Here is a 6,399-nt window from a genome sequence, read left to right as displayed (position 1 = left end):
TTCTTGTTTGTTTGTTTTTATATCATTTATTTCTGCTCTAATCTTCATTATTTTCTTCTGCTTCTGGCTTAGGCTTTCTTTGCTGCTCTTTTCTAGCTCTTTTAGGTATAAGATTAGGTTGCATATTTGGGACCTTTATTGCTTCTTGAGACAGGTCTGAATTGCAATGTATTTTACCCTTAGAACTTCCTTTGCTGCACTTCAAAGGATTTGGACTGAATTTTCATTTTCATTTGCTTCCATGTATTTTTTGTTTTTTCTTTAATTTCTTGGTTAACCAACTTATTTTTAGTAGGACATATTTTAACCTCCATGTATTTTTGAGGGCATTGTCTTGTAGTTGATTTCAAGTTTCATAGTGTTGTGATCTGAAAATATGCACAGTATGATCTTGATCTTTTTGTCCATGTTGTAGGCTGATTTGTGACCCAGTATGTGATCTCTTCTAGAGAATGCTCCATGTGCACTCAAGAATAATGTGTATTAGTCTGCTTTAGAATGAAAATTCTGAATATATCTGTTAAGTCCATCTCTTCCAATGTATCTTTCTAAGCCATTGTTTTCTTGTTTTTCTGCTTAGTTGATCTGTCCATTGTTATAAGTGGGTTTTAAAGTCCCCTACTCCTATGGTGTTATTATCAATGTGTTTCTTTATGTTAATTATTAATTGATTTATATATTTCATTCTCTCAAGTTGGGGGCATAAATATTGGCATTTGTTACATTTTCTTGATAGAGAGACCCCTTACTTATGATATAATGGCCTACTTCATCTCTTGTTATGGCCTTTCTTTTAAAATCTAGTTTGTCCTTTTAAGTAAACTCTCAGAGACATCTTCCATGACATGGAAACCCTCTTATACTGTATTTTAACAATTCAAATAAACAGCATGAAGTTGAAAAAAAAATAAAATCCAGTTTGTCTGATATAAGAATGGCTATTCTGCCAGGGCGCCTGGGTGGCGCAGTCGGTTAAGCGTCCGACTTCAGCCAGGTCACGATCTCGCGGTCCGTGAGTTCGAGCCCCGCGTCGGGCTCTGGGCTGATGGCTCAGAGCCTGGAGCCTGTTTCCGGTTCTGTGTCTCCCTCTCTCTCTGCCCCTCGCCCGTTCATGCTCTCTCTCTGTCCCAAAAATAAATAAACGTTGAAAAAAAAATTAAAAAAAAGAATGGCTATTCTGCCTTTCTTTTGACCTCCATTATCATGATATGTGATTCTACATCTCCTCACTTTCAACCTGGTGTCCTTAGGTCTAAAATGAGTCTCTTGCAGGCAGAATATATATTGATCTTGTTTTTTGATCCACTTATATGCTATGTCTTTTTTTGTTTGTTTGTTTATATATTTATTTTTAGAGAGAGAGCGAGATGGGGCAGAGAGAGAGAGGGATATGGAGAAACCTAGAAGGCTCTGCACTGTCAGTGCAGAGTCTGATGTGGTTCTCGAACTCACAAACTGCGAGATCATGACCTGAGCCAAAGTCGGCTGCTTAACTGACTAAACTACCCAGGCGCACCTGCCCTATGTCTTTTGACTGGAGCATTCAGTCAATTTTCATTCAGAGTGATTGTGAAAAATATGAATTTAGTGCCATTGTGTTTCCTGTAGAGTTGGTGTTTCTGGTGACGTTATCTGGCCCTTTTTAGTGTTTGTTGCTTTGGCCTTCTGGGTTTTTTTCTCCACTCAGAGAGTCCCCCTTAAAATTTCTTCCAGGGCTGGATTAGTTCTCAGAAACTCCTTTCATTTTTGTTTGTCTGGGAAAGTCTGTATCTTTCTATTCAGAGTGACAGCTTTGCTGGATAAGGATTCTTGGCTGCATATTTTTCCCATTCAGAATATTAAATATTTTCTACCACTCCCTTCTGGCCTGCCACATTTCAGTGGACAGGTCTGCTAACCTTAGGTGTCCACCCTTGTAGGGTAAGGTCATTTTATCCCTAGATGCTTTTAGAATTCTCTCTTTACCTTTGTATTTTGCCTGTTTCATTATGATATGTCATGGTGTTTACCTGTTTTTGTTGATTTTGAAGGGAGTTGTCTGTGCCTTGTGGACATGAATGCCTGATTCCTCCCCAGACTAGGGATGTTGTAAGCTAAACTTTGTTCAAATAAACTTTCTGCCCTCTTTTCCTACTCTTCTTCTGGGACTCCTATAATATGATATTCCTTCATTTTATGGAATCACAAAATTTTCTAGTTCTCCCCTGGCGATCTAATACTTTCCTTTCCCTCTTAAAGAACATCCTACTAGAGAATGACTGGATTAACCAGGAAATTCAAGAGCTATAAAAGAAACAAAGGGAAACAAATGAAAGTGAAAGCATGCCATTCCTCAACCTTTGAGATGTAACAAATGCAGCCATAAGATTGAAGTGTATAGCATTACAGACCTTCCTCAAAAAGGAAGAAAATTTTTGGAGGAGTTAAGATGGCAGAGAGGTAGGGGATCCCTGGGCTTCCCATGTCCCTCAAACACAGCTTTATTGAGGTAAGGTTACTTGGCACAGCCAGGAAATCAGTCTGAAGTGCACCAGAAAGATCTCCACACTTGGAGGGAGACATCTTGGGATGTGCAAGTTGTGTGGATTGAGTTGGGGAAGACAAAATGTCAGAGCTACGGAGGGGAGGGAACCCTTTCTGTAGAGAGACAAAAGGGGGGGTGGTAGTTGAGATAGTGCAGCATTAAATGAACACAAGAGGAAAACCTCTCTGGACCATCGACTGGGTGATAAGGTACTGAGTGTCCCAGTACTTTTTTGCAAACAGCTTTGAGAGCTCAAACTTGGAGGTTTTGGAAGTGCATGACTTTCTCCAATGCACTCCTGGTGAGGAGGGAGTTGGTTGCAGAATTCATAGCATAGTGTAGAGATTTCCATGGCCCACTGGGAGGGAATAGTCCCCTTTCTGGAGTGTATTTGGAAGAGGGTTTATTGCATCCCAGGGACAAAAGACCCAGGAGGTGCCAGCCAAAGGCCTTTAATCAGCAGGTGGAGAGGCTCTATTCAGAAGCAGGAGAGTGGAGCTGTGCCATGCCAGTTTTAAGACTTCTCATTTATCTCAGCCAAGCGCCAAGAAGGCACAGGAAAGATGAGGCATGGGATGAGCTGCCTGCTCTCACTATTCTATGAGAGCCACCAGAACAGCATGGGTTGAAATCTCAGTCTGGATGAGAATTGGGATGATGCCATTTTCCTGTCCAATACCACCATTGTAGGACTTTGGAGAACACAGCAGCCCCCAGTGGCAGTGGGACCCCCTTACCTGAAACCCCATATCAGACTGGATAAAAAAAAATCCATCCCTATGCTGCTTATAAGAGACTTATTTTATTTTATTTTATTTATTTTATTTTATTTTATTTTATTTTATTTTATTTTAATGCTTGTTTGTTTTTATAATTTATTTTCAAGTTAGCTAACATACAACGTATACAGTGTAGTCTTGGCTTCGGCAGTAGGTTCCTGTTGTTTATTATTTACATACAACACCCAGTGCTCATCCCAACAAGTGCCCTCCTCAAATCCAATCTCCCATTTGCCCATCCCCTCAACTCCCCACCCCCATCAAACCTCAGTTTGTTCTCTGTGCTTAAGAGTCTCTTATGTTTGCCTCACTCTCTGTTTGTAACTTACTTTTCCTTCCCTTCCCCTGTGGTCTTCTGTTCAGTGTCTCAAATTCCATATAAGAGTGAAAACATGATTATGTGTCTTTTTCTGACTGATTTCACTTAGCATAATACCCTCCAGTTTATCCACGTTTTTGCAAATGGAAGATTTCATTTTTTTTCATCACCGAGTATTCCATTGTATACATATACCACACCTTCTTTATCCATTCATCAGTTGATGGACATTATGACTCTACATAATTTGGCTAATGTTAATAGTGCTGCTATAAACATTGGGGGTGCATATGCCCCTACGAATCAGCACTCCTGTATCCTTTGGATAAATTCCTAGTAGTGCTATTCCTGAAAGAGACTCATTTTAGACCTGAGGGCACCTGTAGATTGAAAGGGAGAACTTTTCAGGTCAAAAGAAACCTGGAGAACCGATACTTATATCAGACAAACTAGATTTTATTTTACTATCATTCAATACTATTTTATTTTATTTTATTTTTATATTTTTAAATATAATTTATTGCCAAAGTGGTTTCCACACAACATATAGTGCTCATCCCAACAAGTGCCCTCATCAATGCCCAGAACCCACTTTCCCCTCTCCCTCACCCCCCAGCAACCCTCAGTTTGTTTTCGGTATTCAAGAGTCTCTTATGGTTTGCCTCTCTCCTTCTCTGCAACATTTTTTCCCTTTCCCTTCCCCCATGGTTCTCTGTTAAGTTTCTCAAGATCCCCCTATGAGTGAAAATATATGGTATCTTTCTCTGACTTATTTCACTTAGCATATACCCTCCAGTTCCATCCACGTGGCAATAAATGGCCAGATTACGTTCTTTCTCATTGTCAAGTAGTATTCCATTGTATATATAAACCACATCTTTATCCATTCGTCAGTTGATGGACATTTAAGCTTTTTCCATAATTTGGCTATTGTTGAAAGTGCTACTACAAACATTGGGGTACGTGTGACCACATGAATCAGTGCTCCTGTGTCCCTTGGGTAAAACAAATTTTAATTTTTTGACAAACCTCCAGAGCGGCTGCACCAATTTGTATTCCCACCAACAGTGCAAGAAGGTTCACGTTTCTCCACATCCTCTCCAGGATCTACAGTCTCCTGATTTTTTCATTTTAGCTACTCTGACTGGCGTGGGGTGGTATCTCAGTGTGGTTTTGATTTGTATATACCTGATGAGTGATGTTGAGCATCTTTTCATGTGTCTGTTGACCATCTGGATGTCTTCTTTGGAAAAGTGTCTATTCATGTCTTCTGCCCGTTTCTTTACTGGATTATTATTTTTTTTTCAGGTGTGGAGTTTGGTGAGTTCTTTATAGGTTTTTGATACTAGCCCTTTATCTGATATGTCATTTACAAATATCTTTCCCATTCCATTTGTTGCCTTTTAGCTTTTTTTTTTCATTGTTTCCTTTTCAGTGCAGAAGATTTTTTATCTTGATGAGATCCCAATAGTTCATTTTTTCTTTTAATTCCCTTACCTTTGGAGATATTTTGAGTAAGAAATTGCTGTGGCTGAGCTCAAAGAGGTTGTTGCCTGCTTTCTCTTCTAGGGTTTATTGATGGTTTCCTTTCTCATTTTCAGATCCTTTATCCATTTTGAGTTTATTTTTGTGTATGGTGTAAGAAAGTGGTATAGTTTTATTCTTCTGCATGTTGCTGTCCAGTTCTTCAGGCACCATTTGTTAAAGAGACTGTCTTTTTTTCCCCCCCATTGGATACTCTTTACTGCTTTGTTACAGATTAGTTGGCCATACATTTGTGGGTCCAGTTCTGGGTTCTCTTCTATTACATTGGCCTATGTGTCTGTTTTTGTGCCAATACCATACTGTCTTGATGATTACAGCTTTGTAGTAGAGGCTAAAGTCTGGGATTGTGATGCCTCCCACTTTGGTTTTCTTCTTCAATATTACTTTGGCTATTCGGGGTCTTTTGTGGTTCCATACAAATTTTAGGATTGTTTGTTCTATCTTTGAGAAGAATGCTGGTGCTATTTTGATTGGGATTGCAATGACTTTTTTGCTTTGGGTAGTATTGACATTTTAACAATATTTATTTTTCTAATCCATGGGCATGGAGTGTTTTTCCATTTCCTTTTGTCTTCTTCAATTTCCTTCATAAGCTTTCTATAGTTTTCAGCATACAGATCTTTTACATCTTTGGTTAGATTTATCCCTAGGTATTTTATGATTCTTGGTGAAATCGTGAATGGGATCAGTTTCTTTCTTTCTGTTTCAGTTTCTTCATTACTGGTGTATAAAAATGCAATCAATTTCTGCAGGTTAATTTTCTGTCCTGCGACTTTGCTGAATTCATGCATCAGTTCTAGCAGACTTTTGGTGGAGTCTGTCGGGTTTTCCATGTAGAGTATCATGTCCTCTGTGAAAAGTGAAAGTTTGACTTCTTCTTTATCAATTTTGATGCCTTTGATTTCATTTCATTGTCTGATTTATGAGGATAGGACATCCAACACTATGTCAAACAACAGTGGTGAGAGTGGACATCCCTATTGTGTTCCTGATCTCAGGGGGAGAGCTCTGTTTTTCCTCATTGAGGATGATGTGAGCTGTGGGTTTTTTGTAAATGGCTTTTATGATGTTTAAGTATGTTCCTTCTATCCCGACTTTCTCGAGGATTTTTATTAAGAAATGCTGAATTTTGTCAAATGTTTTTCTGCATCGATTGACAGGACCGTAAGGTTCTTATCTTTTCTTTTATTAATGTGATATATCACAGTGATTGATTTGCAAATATTGAAGCA

This window comes from Herpailurus yagouaroundi, unplaced genomic scaffold, assembly GCF_014898765.1.
Source record: "Herpailurus yagouaroundi ecotype Mexico unplaced genomic scaffold, PumYag 566, whole genome shotgun sequence".
Lineage (NCBI taxonomy): Eukaryota > Metazoa > Chordata > Mammalia > Carnivora > Felidae > Herpailurus > Herpailurus yagouaroundi.
This window is presented reverse-complemented; position numbering follows the sequence as displayed.